Source organism: Castor canadensis, chromosome 2, assembly GCF_047511655.1.
Source record: "Castor canadensis chromosome 2, mCasCan1.hap1v2, whole genome shotgun sequence".
Taxonomy (NCBI): domain Eukaryota; kingdom Metazoa; phylum Chordata; class Mammalia; order Rodentia; family Castoridae; genus Castor; species Castor canadensis.
In genome coordinates, this window is record NC_133387.1 from 177,614,190 (window position 1) to 177,633,253 (window position 19,064).

A 19,064-nucleotide genomic window follows, 5' to 3' on the forward strand; every position below is an offset into this window, starting at 1 on the left:
TGTAAGAACTTTTGTAAATGTCACAATGTAACCCCAATACAACTAAATAAATAAACACATAAATAAAATACAAAGCATAAATATTGATGTGAATGTAGGAAAAAGACACACTTGCACACTGCTTGTGGGAAAGTCAGTACAGCAACCATGGAAAACAATATGGAAGTTTTATAAAATGATAAAAATAGATGTATGTTGTGGTACCATACATAAAATTGAGCTGAAAAGAACTTTTGTCTTTTTGTGACTGGCTTATTTCATTAATCATCCAGATCATCCATATTTGTCATAAATGACAGAATTTCTCTTTTAAGGCTGAATAGCATTCCATTGTGTATATGTACACATTTTCTATCTTCATTCATCATTTGATGGATGTCTGGTTGTTTTAGTGTCTTGGTTTTTTTTAATAGTGCTGCAATAAACATAGGAGTGTGGATGTCTCTTCAAAATGTTTGGGAATTTCTAGAGAGAAAGTGAAAAGTTAATGCTGCAGACTTTAATTGACATACCCTCAGTAACCTGATTTTACATTTAACTAGATGTGCCTCATGCTTGTTAAATGAGAGTTGATTGAGAGAATATGACATGGGAAGGGGAATCTGGTATAATCTTGAATATATATTTATGAGATTATTCTCGGCCCAATTGGAGCTTAGAGTCCATTGAAGTTAGGGAAATTTTTAAAAATGCCATTCAAATTATCATAAATTACCAGAAGAGATACAATCTGAGAAGAGTCACTCTCTTCAACAGAGAAGAGAGGGGTTGATACAGAAAATAAATTGAGATGGAGTTTTAAAGATCAGTTTCCTGAGGAAATAATTTTAAGTACCTATGGCTTTAAGAGGTGCATTTTTCTAAGTAGATTCTGCCACATTTTTAACTTACTGTCCCGGGATACACTAGTCATAGTAAATAAGCAAGTGACTTAGAGAAACTATTTATCTCAGCTTTAAGTGGAAAAATAAGATTGTCAGGCAAAATCCGCTTAGGCTCAGATTCATAGAGCTCATGAATGATTGAGAATTTACTCAGGCAAGAAGGCCTAACCTATATGTTATACTCAATTTGATAAATGTCATAATTTTAGAGCTATGAACCCTTCACCTAACTTCCTCTCAACTGAAGTCCTGGAAAACCTACAGCTTGGATGACCAGGAATTTGTGAATAAATAGACATGGCATGGGCTGCATTACCTGAGATATAATCAAAGCAATTTAACTAGAGCCATGATGAAAGGACAAATAAAATTCTCCTGGCTATAGTAACATATGCAGTGGTACCCAACAATCTGATATTCTCTCTATTTTCTGTGTACAAACTTTATTACAGTTCATTTTTCATATCCTACAACTTACTAGATTTCTACACAGGAAAGAGTTTTTCCATGCTGCCATGCATAGAATCCTCTTTTCCTCTGCATTTGGACAGTTGTGGTGGCTCAGATTTTGTTGTTTGGGTTCTATTATCACATTACCAACAGATTTGTTGTGTTGATCTTGGTATAGTATCACAACTCGAATATTACCATTGATGCAATTTACAGATCCTAAAATCTCTCCAATTTTACCTGTACCTCTATACATTATTTTTATGTATTTCTATGATGTGTAAATCAGCATATCCATCTACCAAATTAAGATACACTAGAGTTCTGTCACTACAAGGAATCCTTCTTTTCACTTTTTAAAACCACAATGCCATCGAGTCCCAACCCCTGACAAACACAAATCTGTTCACCATTCCTTCAATTTTGTTATGTAGTCAAACAGTATGCAACATTTGAGGATTGGATTTTCTTTACACTCAGCCTGTTTCCTAGAGATTCCTTCAAGCTATTGCAAGTACCACTAGTTTGAACCATTTTAGTGCTGATGAATATTCCACAGTGTAGAATGTACTTCAGTTTGTTTAATCATTCATTAACTGAAAAACATTCTAGATTGCTTCTAATTTGAGGCTATTTTATATTGAGTTTATATAAACATTTGTGTATGTATTTTTGGGAGCATAAGTATTCATTTCTCTGGGATAAATGTCTCAGAGGGCAGTTGTTCAGTTGTATAATAGTGATATGTTTAGCTTCCTAAAAGTTGCCCTATTGTTTCCACAGTGACTGATATTTTCAATTCCTATCAACAATAGGGGATCCATTTCCTCAATAGTTTCAGCTTCTGATGTCACTATTGTGTTTTAAATTTAGCCACTATTGTTTTTATTTTAGCTTGGTAGGCATTTAGTGATATCTCACTGTGGTTTTAATTTGCATTTTTCTAATGATTAATGATGTCAAACATCTTTTTATGTTTTATTTGCCAGCTGCATAGCCTTTTTGGTGAAATACTTGTGTATTTTCATCACCTTCAACTTGGATTATTTTGGGACATTTTTACTTTTGAGTTTTCATTTTATTATGCTCAGAATGTCTTCAATTTTGTCAGTTTTCAGTCATTTATTTTATGGCCCAGAGAATTGTCTATATAAGCAACTTTTCTATGGGCACTTGAGGAAAATATGTATTCTGCTATTGTTAGAGGAATGTATTATTTATAAATGTGTGTGTGAGTTATATCATGTTGGTTGATTGAGTTGCTCAGATCTGTATTTTTCCTGATTTATGTTTTAGTATCTTTGCTTACTTAGTATTCCTGTCATTTGCTGAGAAGAGAATATCGAAATCCTTAATTAGAAGTGTAACATGAAGGCTTGTTTTAATTAATGTGTTGTAATTTTTCAATTAAAAATAGAAAAAGCAAAGAATATGAGAAAAGTAAAATTATATATATTATATCCTTTGTTATGATACTAAACACATAAGAAGCATAGAAATAAATATGTCAAAAATTAATGGCAGGACTGAAGGTGTGGCTAAAGCTGTAGAGTGCCTGCTTTGCAAGTGTGAAGTCCTGAGTTCAAAGCCCAGAACCACCAAAAAGAAAACTATTAGCAGCAATCATATATAGTAGTAGGGTATGAATAACTTCTCCCAAAACAATATAAAAACAAAAATTACTGATTGATGATAAAATATGTCCATTTTTGTAGATATTTGATGACTCAAAATATATTGTTCTCTCCTAAATCTTCAGAAATTATTCAAAATTCTGTCCCTGGAACATCGTGGGAAAGCACTCATTGTGTAATCCATTAATAAGAGACAACTTATTAGTAAAATAAATCTTGCTAACAATGACCACAGTTAAAGTAAAATGTGTGGTAATATTTTTAGGACTATGACCACATAAGATATTATTATCAATTATTTCTGCTATTATTGTGCTTCATGTCATTACTGTTTGTTATTGAGCAAACCTTGAAACTTTGTGCACAATTTTTAAAAGGCAATTTGATATTTGTTACTTAGAAAAACTGTGAGGAAACTAAGAAAAAATGTTTTATAATTATCTTACTGTTTTCAGAAAATTATCAAATATTTTGTAAAATGTATACTTTCTTAGTAAAATTTCAGATTATGATTTTAATATAAAAAAAGAAGATACAAGGAATTTTTTCGGTTTTTGGTATTTGTAAAGATTTGCTTTGTGGCGCAAAATGTGGTCTATTTTGGATAGTTCCATGGGCTGCTGAGAAAATGTGTATTCCACAGATGTTGATTGGAATATTCCATAGAAGTCTGTTAAGTCCATTTGATCTATGGAGCACTTTAACGCTGACATTTCTTTATTGATTTTTTTGTCTGAATAATCTATGTTTTGATGAGAATGGGGTATTGAAGGAAACCACTATTATTGCTTCTGACCCTATTAGTTCCTTTATGTGCAGAAGAGTTTGTTTAATGAAATTTGGTGTACAAGTTTCAGTGCATATATATTTATAACCATTATATCTCCTTAATGAATTGTTCCTTTTACTAAGATGTATTGACAATTTTTTATCTCTTCTGAATAATATTGGCTTGAAGTTGGCTTTTCAGATATGCGTATGCTGACTCCTGCTTGCTTTTAGACCTTGTTGATTACAATATTATTTTCCATCCTTTTACTCTGAGGCTGCATGTGACTTTGCCGGTGGAGTGAGTTTCTGGAATACACCAAACATTTAGATCTTATTTTTGACTCCATTCAACCAGTCTATAAGTTTTAACTGGAGAGTTGAGATTGTTTGTATTAAAGGTTGCTGTTGAAAGGTATGTATTTGTCCCTCCTTTCTTCATCTTACGGGTTTGTTGGTTTGTTAATTTGTTGACTTACTAATGTTCAGTTGTTCCCTAATTCTCATTTGTGTTTCAATTTTTTTCTGGTGAGATTTATTTTTCTCTCAAGCTCTCACCCTTATGTATGTCTTTCTACCTCTTCTGTATGCAGTGTTTATATAAATATCTTCTGCAATGCTGGCTTAGTGCAAATGAATTCCTTTAACTTATATTTATCACAGAAGATCTTTCTCTTTTAATTTCAAAGGATAACTTTGCTGTATATAGGAGTCTAAGTCAGAAGTTTTGTTGGTTCGGGGCTTAACAAAGCATCAGTTCAAGCTGAGGGATCCATTTCTGCTGAGGGATCTGCTGTTATTCTGTTAAATTTGACTTTGTAAGTAACTTGGTGCTTCTTTCTTACAGCTTTTGGTATTCCTTCCTTGTTCTGTACTCTTAGCATTTTAATATAATTTGGAGAGGATTTTTCTTGTTATGTCTACTTCAGCTTCTAAATACATCCTGTACTTGGATGTCTATTTCTTTCCCTAGACTCAGGCAATTGTCTGCTGTAATTTCAATGAGTAGGATTTCTGTGCCCTTGGTCTGTATCTCAGTTTCATCTTCTACACCATATATTTCTAGGTTTGGTCTCTTAATCGTGCTCCAGAACTTTTGGATGTTGTGGCCATGATTGCATTTTTTTTTTTTTTACTTTACTGTTATTTGAATATGATACTTCCTTAATCTTGTCATGAATTCCTGATATTCCTTCTTCTTCCTGGTCTAATCTATTGGTGATGGTTTCCATTGGGTTCTTTGTTTGACTTGTTGAGTTTTTCATTTTCAAGACTTTCATTTAGGGTGTGTGTGTTTAGAATCTGTCTCGCTGAATTCCTGGTCCAGGTTGCTGAATTTCTTATCCGTGCCTTGAATTAACTTTTTTACATCATCTGTTTTTACTTCATCACCTTTGTAACTAGGCTTTTGATTTTGTTGTCTAGAATTTCAACCATTTCAGTATTTTTTGATTCAACTATTAATGAGCTATGAAAGTTTGGAGGAGTTGTGTTGCCATGCTTTTTCATATTTCTTATTTCTCTATGTGGTGATTTACACATCTATTGGCATGGTTGTCTCTTCTAGTTCTGTATGGAGCTCTTTTTATTGAGCAGCCTTCTCTTGTGGGGTCAATGCTTAGAAATACTCAGAGAGGAGGAAGCAAACTACCTTAACAGCAACAACAAAATGAGATCTAGAACTACAATAAAAATCAGTTAAAGACTACTATACCACAAATGGCCATTGGAAAGAAAAGGATAAAATTAATGTAAAATAAACTGTTAGGTTAAAAATTGATAAAGGTAAAATTAATAATAAGTGAATGAAATAAAGGAGGGGACAGGGAAGGGAAGAAAAAACTCAAGGTTAAATGAAAGAGGAGACAAAAAGGAAAAGAGTGTGAGGGAAAGGAAGAGAAAAATAAGAGATAAATATATCTGATCCCCAAATAAATAAAACTATATAAATACAATTAGATGAAGGTAAGAAGAAGAATCAAAAATAAAAACATTTGAAATTTTAAAATAAAATAAAAATTATACTAGAGAATGTAATAAAAGGAAAGACAGTTTGTAAAAAAGAACAAAGGATTAGAGGATCTTCTTTCCAGGACCTCCAATATTAGACTCTACCAGATCTGCAAAGGAGGGAGGTGGTGATGTAGCATTTCTGCAGACTACTATAGTTCGTCTCTGAGGATGGGAGGAGTGGCTCAAGTGGTAGGATGTCTGCCTATAGTTCCTCTCTGCTCCCACTGTGCAGACTGGTGCTACACAGGCTGGGGGCTGGGCTGGTCAAAGATGTGTCATCATAATGGCTTCATTCACTTTAGAAGTCTTCCTTCTTTGTCTACCAGAAGTCATGGTTGGGCTCCAACAAGCTTTGAAGCCTGTGGGTTGTACAGTTTCCCACTTGCCTCAGAGGCCCCTAGTCTGTCCACCTAAAGGCAGCAAACATCCAAGCTGAAAGGTATTCCACTAAGTATGCTGTGCTGTAAAGTACAGGAAGCAAACAAAGCACTGAGTTCTGCACTGGAGGGGAGAACCAAGGAAACCAAGCATTCTGCCTGCTAGTCTCAGTGCTTTTGGACCCTGTCAAGCAGTAAATCACCCTCATAGGTCTTAGTCTTTGCAGTAACCCAAGATAATGGGGCTTTCTCCCCATGAATGCTACCAACCACTGTGTTCTCCACAGCCAGAGCAACCTGGTCCTTAAACTTGTCAGTGTGTGTCCAGCAGTAACTGCTCTTGTGGCCATCTCTAATCCACACACGGTAGCAGGGTGTCCTCAGGTTCCCTGTCTTCCTTGATTTCAGGCCACTAGAATAGCTCAGTCTCAAACAATAGGTCTTCAATCAGGACAATATCTAGCTATAGCATTATCATACCAATTTAAGGCTTGTGAGAACTCTGGGTTTCTCCTGTGGTTAGGATATCTAATCTTCTGTCACCATGGCTTCTAGTTTAACCTTGTGGCTGAGGTTTCAGCTCTCTCTTCCCACAAGGAGCCAGGGTTGAGACTATGGACTGTTTCCTGCTTTTTTCTGCATCAGCTTTCTGTTTCTTGATTCCTGATGCTCTTCCTCTCTTTTTCTCCTCAAAATATGCTCTCTCCTTTGTTACCCTGATTCTTCTCATTCAAAGTCACAGGAAGGAAGCTTTTAATCCACTAACTTATCCCAGAAGCTTCAGCCTTTCTCTTGAATCACTCATTCTAAAGTGAGCAGCTTCCATGTTGTAAGGACACAGAAGTGTCTTATGCAATGAGTGAAGAACTGAGGCTTTTTGCTGACATTCATGTACTGATTTGTGTCATAAGCAGATCTTCTATAAAGATGACTCTGTGCTTGGCTGACAGTGTGATTTAAACATCATATTAGACCCTCGCTAAGACCACCTAGCTAAGCTACTCCAGTATTATTGACCACTGGAAACAGTCTTAGAAAATAAATTATCTAATTTATGCTGTCTAATTTTGGAGTAAATGTTGCAATGGAATAAATATCAAACAAAACACTATAGATGGGATGGGATAGGTGATTTAAGAACTTTCAAATGAGTAAATAAGATTGTCCGTGAAAATTATTGTATTGATATTAACAACTGTGGTTGTACATTAGATGATTTTAAATACGTTTGATTTATATTATTTAGTGCTAGATGTTGTTCCCCTAAATACATTTCCCTTTTTATTCTTTATATGGGCCATTTGGCAGATATTCTACCAAGGTCCCATTTAACACACGTCACTTAGAGGACTTTAAGTTAGTCAATCAATGGCTGAATGAATGAATGGATATCACTTTAGAGTAGGAAAAATTGAGGTAGCAATTTCCAATCATTTTTCCATTTCTGTGAATGTTACCCAGAGCAGTGCCCTGATTATCCCAATATCAAAAGTACTGTGTAGAGGTCACTATGGGAAAGTGACCAGGAAGTAGTGAAGAGGTCAGGTAGAGATGAATCAATTCGGGTTGTAATACACATAGGCATGGAAGCAATGCTAGGAATCTCTGTGTATAGCTATCCTTATCTCAACTAGCAAAAATGCCATGCCTTTCTTATTATTGCTTATGTCTTCTCCTCAACAAAATTGGAGAAGAGGACAGAACAGGTTCTGCCTGGAAGTGAGAGGGATTTGGGGAGGTTGGAGGGACAGGAGGCAGAGGGGAGAAATGACCCAATGTATGAACATATGAATAAATGAATTTAAAAAAAGTTATGTCTATGCAGTTACATAACCTCCACATGCTTCAGTTCTCTTATACACAATAGAGATGTGGATTAGATTGCATTATTTAAAATACGCAAACATTTATAACAGTAAGTGATACCCAGAAAGAAAGCTATATAGACAATTATCACATAAATATTGTGTATATCTATAAAGAGACAGCTACCATAAAAATATTATGTATACTAACACATATATAATAAGCACATTTTAAATGTCATCTTTTATTTAAGTGTCTAGGATGAATCTAACTAGATGGTCCCAATTATGAAACCAATTTGAATAATATTGAATTGTAAATGTCTAACTATGCCAACAAAAAATAATAAATATTATTAGTGGCTTAATTTTAGTTCACTATAGGTAAATTAGTTTTTCAAGAAGTAGAGTACCTACAAAGAATAGAAATGTCTGGCTCAGAAAGTCATTCTGCTTCAAATTCACAAAGTCCATTCTTGCATTTTGATACATAATAAAAGAAGCCTAATGCTGGATGTCACTGATAGCCAAAGGAAAAAACCTCCAAACTGAATTATTTTGTAAAGAGAAGACATGGTTAGAACCAAAGATGTTAAACACTGACTGTTGTCATAAAAGAACACCAAAGTGGAATAGCACTGACTAAAGGCACTCAAAATGGAGTAGATAGGCCTTTCTAAACCAGGTCCCAGGAACTGAGTTGTTTGTATAGACCTACTTGCAGACATGCTGACCTTGTGAATCAAGTGCAACTGTAACTTCTAGAATGAAACTTACTAGCCTTTGTGACAGTACATGAAACCATGTAGTAACAGCAATAAGTGGCAGTGTCTTATATCATATTTTAAACTAACTCTATCATATTTTAAATTAGCTCTGCTGTGCAAATTGCCTCTTATAACATTATTTTTCATTTTCCCCATTGTCCAGTGTTATATATACTTTTTTTAAAAATTAAGGATTGAGTCACTAACTGCTAGAGTCAATTATGGAAGGAAAAGGAACTAAATAAGCACTGACCCACCACCTCTTATTCAGCAATCTTCTTTTAGTTTTTCAGATCCAGGAACTTCTGATCCTTTTCAGATAACAGCAAAGTGTGGGCAAAGGACTAACCAAATTTATTCTTTAACTAAAAGTGAAATAATATTTAACTTTCAGGAAAATAATGGATTTATCTAAGGAATTATTGGGACAGGTATAAGAGACAAAAGTTGATTCTTATTTCAATAATATTCCAGCATCAGGGAGATTTAAAAAATAAAAAAGGACTAGAATGACAAAATCCCCATCCAGCATGTAGCTTTCCTGTCTGCTGTCCCCTGGCCCTTTTTTTCCTCATAAAAGTCTTTTTGCAAACCTGAGCTCCCTGAGATGGTCTTTGGGGACAATAGCCCCATCTATCTTTTCAGAAGTTGGCCCTAGAATAAAACAGATTTCCTTTTCATCATCTCTTGTCTCCTGAATATTAGCTTTTGAGCAGTTGCTAGTCATGCCTGCATCAAGTAACAGTCCCCTTGTCCCCTTGCTTCCTGAAACTGCCCAATTTCTTCCTTAGGAATCGTTTGACCTTTACATACCAATAATAATTTGTTTCTTAATACTAACAACTAACCACCCCTCACTGCACGTTAGGCAATAAAAAGAGCAAGCATCTAGTATGACATTGGACGATGTTTTAAAAGCCACTTAAAATTGGTGTCTCCTAGATAGACACTTCATTGCTCTGAAGGAGTTTGTTTTTATCTTGATTCACAGTATGAAATTACATTTACTAAATTATACAATCCTGCTTTCAAATTTCATGCTTTGTTGACTGCAAAACATAGTTAAATTGAATGGAAAAGTGACTGCATAATACAATGGAGCAAGGCATAAATTGATGATAGGGAAGGGACAGATAGAGAAGAAGAATAGAGTCCATTGCCTCTAGAAACTTCATGATAATCAAAGAAAACATGGTTCCAGGAAGGATAAACATTGTAGAGAAGAGATAGGTTATATTGGCAAGTTACAAAAAAAAGAAAACCCTGGGTTAATAGAAAGTATTGAATCCATATCATATGATGATTAGGAATCCCAAGAAGTGAGAAAAAGTTACACTGCCTAACAGAAGAAAATAATATGTCAAACACTGACAGGTTTCCCAGGAAGAAATACATGGGGGTGTGGCAGTTGGAGGAAGCCAAAATAGTGAAGAAGATGAGCAGGTTTCCCAGCAAGGCAAATAGGTAGAAGGCCAGAAACAGGACAAAGATCATGGTCTCCAGCCCTTCGCTGTTAGAAATTCCCAACAGGATGAACTCTGTCACGGAGGTATAATTCCTCCTGTTAATGTGGCAGACAGTCCTGGAAAAGCAAAGCAAGGGTCATGCTGTGAGACCACAAGTAACTGCGAAGAGCTTCACAGCAAAGGCAGTGGCTGCAGGCAAAAGAAGACCAAGGGAAAGGGGGCCAGTAATAAATGTGGCCTTGGTATTCAGTAATGTGTTACGTTTGGCCTCATTTTTCATATGTTAAGTGAGGCAGCAGAATACTTTACTATTGACATCTTATAGTAATAAGCTCTTACCACCACTCTTATTTAGTTTCTACCAACCTGGTCCATCATCAAACCGTCATAATTCAGAGCCATCTATTTTCCCTATGAAAAGTTTGTTACTGCACTTTCATATCAGCCAAATCATGGGTTTTATAAATAGGCCAACTATCCAAATATATGCATATAAAAATGAAGACAAAAATGACTAACATTTTCCTTTTTTAATTTTTACTTTCAGCAATACACTTTCTTCGCTTTACCATCAAAGAGAAAAGCTTTATAATTTCCCCTCCTCATAACACACTCACACATATACAGAAAGTAGATTGAGTCCACAAGCAGTCATTGCATAGATGTTAGAAAAAATTTCTGCACCCCAATAGGTTTTATTTCTATACCATGCATCTCTCCAAGGCAAATTTCAATATCATGAATGCATTCTAGGCTTATTTACTAATATCAGTACCAAACCGAAGAAGCCAAAACTGAAAAAGAAAACTGAATCATATTTTCTGAATCTCAGTTTCCCCTTTTGTTTTTCATATTCCACTTTATATAGCCTTCCACCACTAAATATTACTAATTTCCCTCTGCTGTAACCAGTATTTGTTCACAGGAAATAATCTGATAAATCTAATACTTCTTTATACATTGCTGGTCGACATTATTTCCATTTTGACCTCCATAAAGGCTTATACAGGGGATAAAAATCTCATTAGGTATAATTACTGGCAAGAAATGAAAAAAAGCAGGACCTCTTCAGATCATTTCTGACATTAGCCTTGTGTGAGGATAGACATTTTTAAGGTGTAGGAATAAACAGAAATCCTAGCAAAGCTATCGAAAGGATGTAAAAAGATGTCTTTCCAGCCCCAAATGCAATTTAGACTTTGACTTCTAGCCATAGCCATCAATCATTTCACTACATTCATTTTCTATCTGCCTACTAGAAGTAACAAGATAGAGTACCATCCCTTGAAGAGCTCACGGTGGAGTTACATAATACCAATTTTTCACCCTACTCTGACTCTATTGTTTGTTACCTCTGAGACTTTGAACAATTTAACTTCTCTGAACCTCATCTCTTTTTTTCTTTATTCATTTATTCTTATGTATATACATTGTTTCAGCCATTTCTCCCCCCATCCCTTACCCGCTTCCTCCACCCCCCCCAACCCCTCTCACTTCCAGGCAGAACCTGTTCTACCCATTTCTACAATTTTGTTGAAGAGAAGACATAAGCAATAATAAGAAAGACAAATCATTTTTGCTAGTTGAGATAAGGATACCTATACAGAGAGATTCTTAGCATTGTTTCCATGCACAAGTCTATTACAACCCAAATCGATTCATCTTACCTGATCTCTTCACTACTTCCTGGTCACCTTCCCGTATTGACCTCTATCGCTTTAAAGTTTCTGTATTAGCTCCTCTGCAGTAGGGACATCAAACACATCCAAGTTTTGGGTTTCCTACCTATCCCTGTTCCTCCCGTATGTGCTCTCCCCTTAGCGTGTGCCCAATTCCAACAACATTACTGCATTTGCCCTAGGTCTAAATTCCACATATGAGGGAGAACATATGATTTTTGGGCTTCTGAGCCTGGCTAACATCGCTGAGGATGATGATGTTCACCAGTTCCATCCATTTACTTGTGGATGATAAGATTTCATTCTTCTTCATGGCTGAGTAAAATTCCATCATGTATAAATACCACATTTCTTATTCCATTCATAGGTAGTGAGGCATCTTGGCTGTTTCCACAACTTGGCCATTGTGAATTGCACTGCAATAAACATGGGTGTGCAGGTGCCTCTGGAGTAACCTCAGTTGCATTCCTTTGGGTATATCCCTAGGAGTGGGATTGCTGGATTATATGGCAGATCTATGTTTAGTTTTTTAAGAAGCCTCCATATTGTTTTCCAAAGAGGTTGCACTAGCTTGCATTCTCAACACCACTGGTATGAACATTCATACCAGTGTATGAGGGTTCCTTTATCCCACATGCTTGCCAACACCTGCTGTTGGTGATATTTTTGATGACAGCTATTCTAACAGTATTGAGGTGGAATTTTAGTGTGGTTTTAATTTGCATTTCCTTTATGGCCAGAGATGGTGAGCATTTTTTCATGTGTATTTTTGGCCATTTGAATTTCTTCTTTTCAAAAAGTTCTGTTTAGTTCAGTTGCCCATTTCTTTATTGGTTCATTGATTTGGGGGGTGTTTAGTTTTTTGAGCTCCCTGTATGTTCTGGTTATCAGTCCTTTGTCTGATATATAGCTGACAAATATTTTCTCCCACTCTGTGGGTGGTCTGTTCAGTTTAGAGACCATTTCTTTGTTGTGCAGAAACTTTTAAATTTCATGTAGTCCTATTTGTCCACTCTTTCTCTTGGTTGCTGAACTGCTAGAGTAGTATTGAGAAAGTCCTTGCCTATACCTATTGCTTCCAGAGTATTCTCTGCTCTTTGCTGTACTAACTTCAGAGCTTTGGGTCTAATATTAAGGTCCTTGATCCATTTTGAGTTGATACTAGTACAGGGTGACAAATATGGATCTAATTTCGATTTTTTTTGCAGGCAGATATCCACTTTTCTCAGCAACATTTGTGGAAGAGGCTGCCTTTTCTCCACTGTATGTTTTTGGTTTTTGTCAAAATAAGGTGGGCATACCTGTGTCGATTCATATCTGGGTCCTCCATTCTGTTCCACTGGTCTTCATGTCTGTTTTTTTGCCAGTACCATGCTTTTTTTTTTTGCTACTGATTTGTAATATTGTTTAAAGTTGGTATCATGATACCTACGGCATTGCTCTTTTGGCTGAGTATTACTTGGCTATTACACGGTCTCTTGTGTTTCCATATGAACTTTAGGGTAGATTTTTCAATCTCTGTGATGAATGTGATTGGGATGTTGATGGGAATTACATTAAGTATGTAGATGGCTTTTGGGAGTATAGCCATTATCACTATGTTGATTCTACCAATCCATCAGCACAGGAGATCTCTCCACCTTCTATACTCTTCCTCACTCTCTTTCTTCAGGGGTTTGTAGTTCTCCTTGTAGAGGTCATTCACATCATTTCACAAGTTTATTCTTTCGTATTTTTTGAGGCTATTGTAAGTGAAATTGTTTCTATATATTCTTTCTTAATTTGTTCATTGTTGGTGTATAGAAAAGCTAATCATTTCTGTAAGTTGATTTTGAATCCTGTCACCTTGTTGTAGCTATTTATGGTATCTAGGAGTTTTGGGGTAGGGTATTTTGGGTCTTTAGGATATAGGATCATGTTGTCTACAAATAGGGATATTTTGATGGTTTCTTTACCTATTCACATTCCTTTTATTTCTTCTTCTTGCCTAATTGCTCTGGCTAAGAATTCCAGGACTATGTTGAATAGAAGTGAGGATAGTGGGCACCCTCATCTTGCTCCTGATTTTAGGGGAAATTGTTTCAGTTTTTCTCCATTAAATATGTTGTTGGCTATAGGTTGGTCATATTTAACCTTTACAATGTTGAGATAAATTCCTTCTATTCCTAGTTTTCTTAGAGCTTTTATCATGAAGCGGTGGTGGATCTTATCAATGTCTTTTTCTGTATCTACTGAGATTATCAAGTGATTTTTGTCTTTGCTTCTATTAATGTGCTGTTTTACATTTATAGATTTGGATATGTTGAACCACCCCTGCATCCCTGGGATGAAGCCACTTGGTCATGGTGTATGAGCTTTCTGATGTGTTGTTGGATTTAGTTTGCCATTATTTTGTTGAGGATTTTTGCACCAATGTTCATTAAGGAGATTGGCCTATATTCTCCTTTTTGGAGGTGTCATTGTCTGGCTTCATAAATTGAGTTAGTCAGTGTTCCTTCCCTTTCTATTTCATGGAAAAGTTTAAGGAGAGTTAGTATTAGTTGTTCTTTAAAGGTCTGATAAAATTCATCAGAGAATTCATCATGTCTTGGACTTTTCTTTTTTGGGAGACTCTTCATTGCTGCTTCAATTTCATTTTGTGTTACAGATCTATTCAGGCGATTAATATCCTCTTGGTTCAATTTTGGATGGTATAAGTATCTAGAAATTTGTCCATTTCTTCAAGGATTTCAAATTTATTGGAATATAGGTTCTCAAAGTAGTCTCTGATGATTCCTTGGATTTCCATGCATGGTTTTTGTTGTTATCTCCCCTTCTACATTTCTGATTTTTCTGATTTGGGTTTTTTTCCCCACCTTTTAGTCAGGTTTACCAGGAGTCTGTCCATCTTGTTTATTTTTTTAAAGAAACAGCTTTTTGTTTCATTGATTCTTTGTATGGTTTTTGTTTTTTTGTTTGTTTCTATTTCATTCATTTGGGCCCTTATTTTTATTATTTCTTTCCTTCTGTTTGTTTTGGGTTTTGTTTATTCTTGTTTTTCTAGGAGTTTGAGATGTAGCATTAGGTCATTGATTTGAGATATTTCTGTCCTTTTAATATATGCACTCATGGCTATGAACTTTCCTCTTACAACTGCCTTTGTTGTGTCCCATAGGATCTGGTAGGTTATGGTTTCATTTTTATTAACTTCCAGTAAGCTTTTAATTTCCTCTTTTATTTCACCAAAGACCTGTTTATCATTGAGCAATGTGTTGTTCAGCTTCCAATTGTTTGCATGTTTTCTGCTGTTGTTTTTCTTGTTCAGTTCTAGTTTTAATGCATTGTGATCAGATAGAATGCATGGCATTATTTCTGTTTTCTTATATTTGCTGAGGCTTGCTTTGTGCCCTACGATATGATCAATTTTGGAGAAAGTTCCTTTGGCTGCTGAGAAGAATGTTTATTGTGCATAAGTTGGATGAAATATTTTGTAGACATCAGCTAGTTCCATTTGATCTATGGTGTGATTTAGTTCTAGAAATTCTTTATGATTTTTTGTTTGGATGACCTATCTACCAGTGATAGGGAGGTATTAAAGTCTCATACTACCACTGTGTTGGAGTCTGTATATGCTTTTCGGTCCTTCAGAGTATGCTTGATGAAATTATGTGTAATGATGTTGGGTACATATAGGTTGATAATTGTTATTTCTTTTTGGTATATTTCTCCTTTTATTATTATGAAGTGTCCTTCTTTCTCTCTTTTGATCAGTGTAAGCTTGAAGTCTACTTTGTGTGAGATAAGTATTGCTACTCCTGCCTGTTTTTGGGGGCCATCAGCTTGGTAAATCTTTCTCCAGTCTTTCACCATAAGCCAGGGCTTGTTTCTGTCAATGAGACAGGTCTCCTGTACACAACAGATTGTTGGATCTTCCTTTTTAATCCAAGTGGGAGAGTTAAGACTGTTAACATTCGGTGTTAATATTGATAGGTATGTGGTGATTCCTGTCATTTGTTTTTCTTTGTTATTTAAAGGTTTGATTGTATGTAGCTGAATCAATGTTACTTTCTAATTCCTTGTCTTTTCTTCTCTTGTGGTTTGGTGCTGCCTGTCCTCTCATGGTTCTGTCTGTTTTTATTTTCTGTGTGCATAATTCCTTGAAGAATCTTTTGTAGTGGTGATTTGGTGGTCACATACTGTTTTAGTTTCTGCTTATTGTGGAAGACTTTTATTGCTCCATCTATTTTGAATGATAGTTTTGCTGGGTAGAATATACTAGGGTTGAAGTTGTTTTCATTCAGTATCCGGAATGCCTTACTCCATGCCATTCTTGCTTTTACTGTTTCCACTGAGAAATCTGCTGTGATTTTGATGGATTTACCTTTGTATGTTATTTGTTTTTTCTCTCTCACAGCTTTCAATATTCTTTCTCTATTCTCTGTGCTTATTGTTTTAATGATAATATGTCATGGGGTAGTTCTATTTTGGTCAAACTGTTTGGTGTTCTGGAGGCTTCCTGTACCTGAATGGGTATAGCTTTCTCTACATTTGGGAAATGTTCTGTTATTATTTTTTTGAATATATTATGAATCCCTTTTGCTTGTACCTCTTCTCTGTCTTCAATGCCCATGATTCTCAGGTTTGGTTTTTGATGGATTTGGTGAGTTCTTGCATATTCCTTTCCCAGGTCTTGAGTTGCTTGACTAATAGCTCTTAAGTTTCTCCTTTAACTTCCATTTTATCTTCAAGTTCTGAGATTCTGTCTTCACATTATTATTCTAGTCTGCTGGAATAGCCCTTCCATTGTGTTTTGTATTTCTATTTCATTCTTTTTTTCTGAGGTTTTCCATATTGTGGGTCACTTCCTCTTTAATATTGTCTATTTTCATATTTAATTCATTTATCTCTCTATTTATAGTGTTCTTTGTTTCACTTTGGTGTCTATTAAGGCTCCTATGAGTTCATTTATTTGTTTGTGTCTTCTCAAATTCTTTATTTTTGGTGTCTTGAAATTTCCTGGGTGCCTTTGTACATTTTGGTTAACCAGGTCTAGTAACATCTCCATGAAATTCTCAGTGATTGTTTGCAGGATTTCTTCTTTGAGGTTGTTCTTGTGGTCATCATTGGGTTCCTTTGGCATCATTTATCTTTGTTTTGTTGGAGTCTAGAACAGTGTATTCATTTTCTTCATTTCCCTCAGAATCCTGTATTAAATTATTTGGGGGGGGACAATGGTTTCCATCCCTTTTTCTTCTTCCCATCACTCCACTTGATACTGTGAAACTGTGTTTTTGATTGGCTAGTTAGTGCTTTCAGTCACCTGTTTTCTTTCCCTTGGTTTAAATTTGTTTTTTGGTTGTATTTGGTTTTTAGCTAAGTGTATGTGTGTGTGCTATTACTGTCCCTGGTCTGGGTGTAATTTAGTATTAACTAATTCACAATAATAAAACTAACAACAACCACAACAGCAAAAAACAAAGAAATCAATGGGGAGAGATGAACAAACAGACAAGAAAGAAAACAAACAACAAAAAGCCCTCCAGGTTCAGGAACAATAGAATTTCAGTCTTAGTTTAAGTTCTGGTGTTACTCCTCCAGCATCCAGTCCTGGTGTTGATATTCAAGCCAAATCTCTGTTGTAATCTTGCCAGGTGATTGGGTAGTGGTTTTTTTTCTTCTGTCTTTCAGCAGCAGCGGCTTGGTCAGCTCCTCCCTCAGTGAGGTGTGGCAGTTTAAGTTTCCATGCTGTTCTCAGGTTCAGGAAGTCAGCTCTGTAGTACACCAGCTGTCCTGCTTTGGAGTTGGGTTTTTACTGTGCTGGATTACTGGGCCTTGTTTCTTTACCTTTCCCTCTTTCTCTGGGGCAAGGTCAGTGATCCATTAGCTGGTCCCCTGCTGTCAGCATCTTGTGATGGCTTGTTTGTTTTTCAATTTTGCAGGGCCATTTGACTTTGGGTGTTGCTTACCAGCTCAGCAGATGAGCTTTGTGGCACTTTCAGCATTCCTGCCCTCTCTGTTGTGTGCTAGTTTTCAGTTTGCTGTTTATTGTTCAGTTTTTCTTTTTTTTTTTTTGGCAGGGTTGGGGTCAGTCTGCCTAGGAGTCAACGCTGGTTTATCCCAGGGGTGACTGGAGGAATACTGTGTGACACTTGGCGCTCATCTGTTTGGTCTGCCAAATGTCTCCCAAGTAGGTTTGGAGCTGGTGTCTGGCTGCAGCAGCAGCCCTCCTATTTTCTCAGTGTAAACATTGTGTGGAGAAGCTTTCCATGGGCTAGGGGTTCAGGGTGCCTAAGTTTTGATTTCTTTGTGCTTTATTTCTGCCAAGTGTGGCTCCAGCATCTCAGCATGGTTTTTGATTCATGGAGCTCATGCTGTCTGCTTCTATACCCTAGTCACCATCTTGGATCCTATCTGAACTTCATCTCTTGAAAATAAAAATGGAGTCTTTCTGTACTCATGCTTCTTTTGAAGGCAGCAGCTGTGGCTTCAACATCCAGAATAACACAAGAAAGTTCAAGGATCTCCATGTGCCCTGGAAATGCTCTTCCAACAATCACATCATTATGCCAAGGACCACACGTCCATCCACATGAATGAGGCTGAGGTCAACAAGGCCACAGGCAGGTTTAATGGCCATGGCCACTTACAGGATAGGTGAGTCAGATGACTTCATTCTCCAATTAGCCAAGGCTGATAGCACTGTTTCAAAGAACTTCTGAAGGGAGAAAATTGTGGAAGTGGAATATTTGTCACAAATAAACCATGAAAAGTCGAAAAGATAGAAAGAAAAGGAAATGAACATTTTCTGCCTCATAGAGTCTTTGTTAGGATTAAATGAGTTAATGAAGATAATAGTGCTGTGTTAATTGCTGGGCACTTACTATTAAATATGTAATAAAATTAGTTTAACAACTTAACCTCTAACATATAAAATGGATGTAAAGTAACAGCAAAACCACTGCAGATATTAATGAAGAGATCATTAAAAAACAAATTTAAATAAACTAGGATTTGAAAAATTATTTCTTATTTATTTTCAATTGAGTCATAAACACTGTAAATATTTATGGACTCTATATGACTTAAGGACAAAGCATGAGATGCAAGTTTTGTAGAAGGTCCCTTTCTTCTCACTTAAAAAGTGTCTTAAGTAAATAAATGTACTAGTGCAATTAAAAAGAATATTTTGTGGGCTAGAAATGCATAAACTCTCCATATAATCAACCAACACAGTAATCATAG

General features: G+C 35.9%; 1 pseudogene; it reads left to right on the forward strand.

Annotated features, from left to right (window-relative positions):
- Window positions 1-18,259: 18,259 nt before the first annotated feature.
- On the forward strand, window positions 18,260-18,541 carry LOC141418548 (small ribosomal subunit protein eS21 pseudogene; annotated as a pseudogene).
- The last annotated feature ends 523 nt before the right edge of the window (window positions 18,542-19,064 follow it).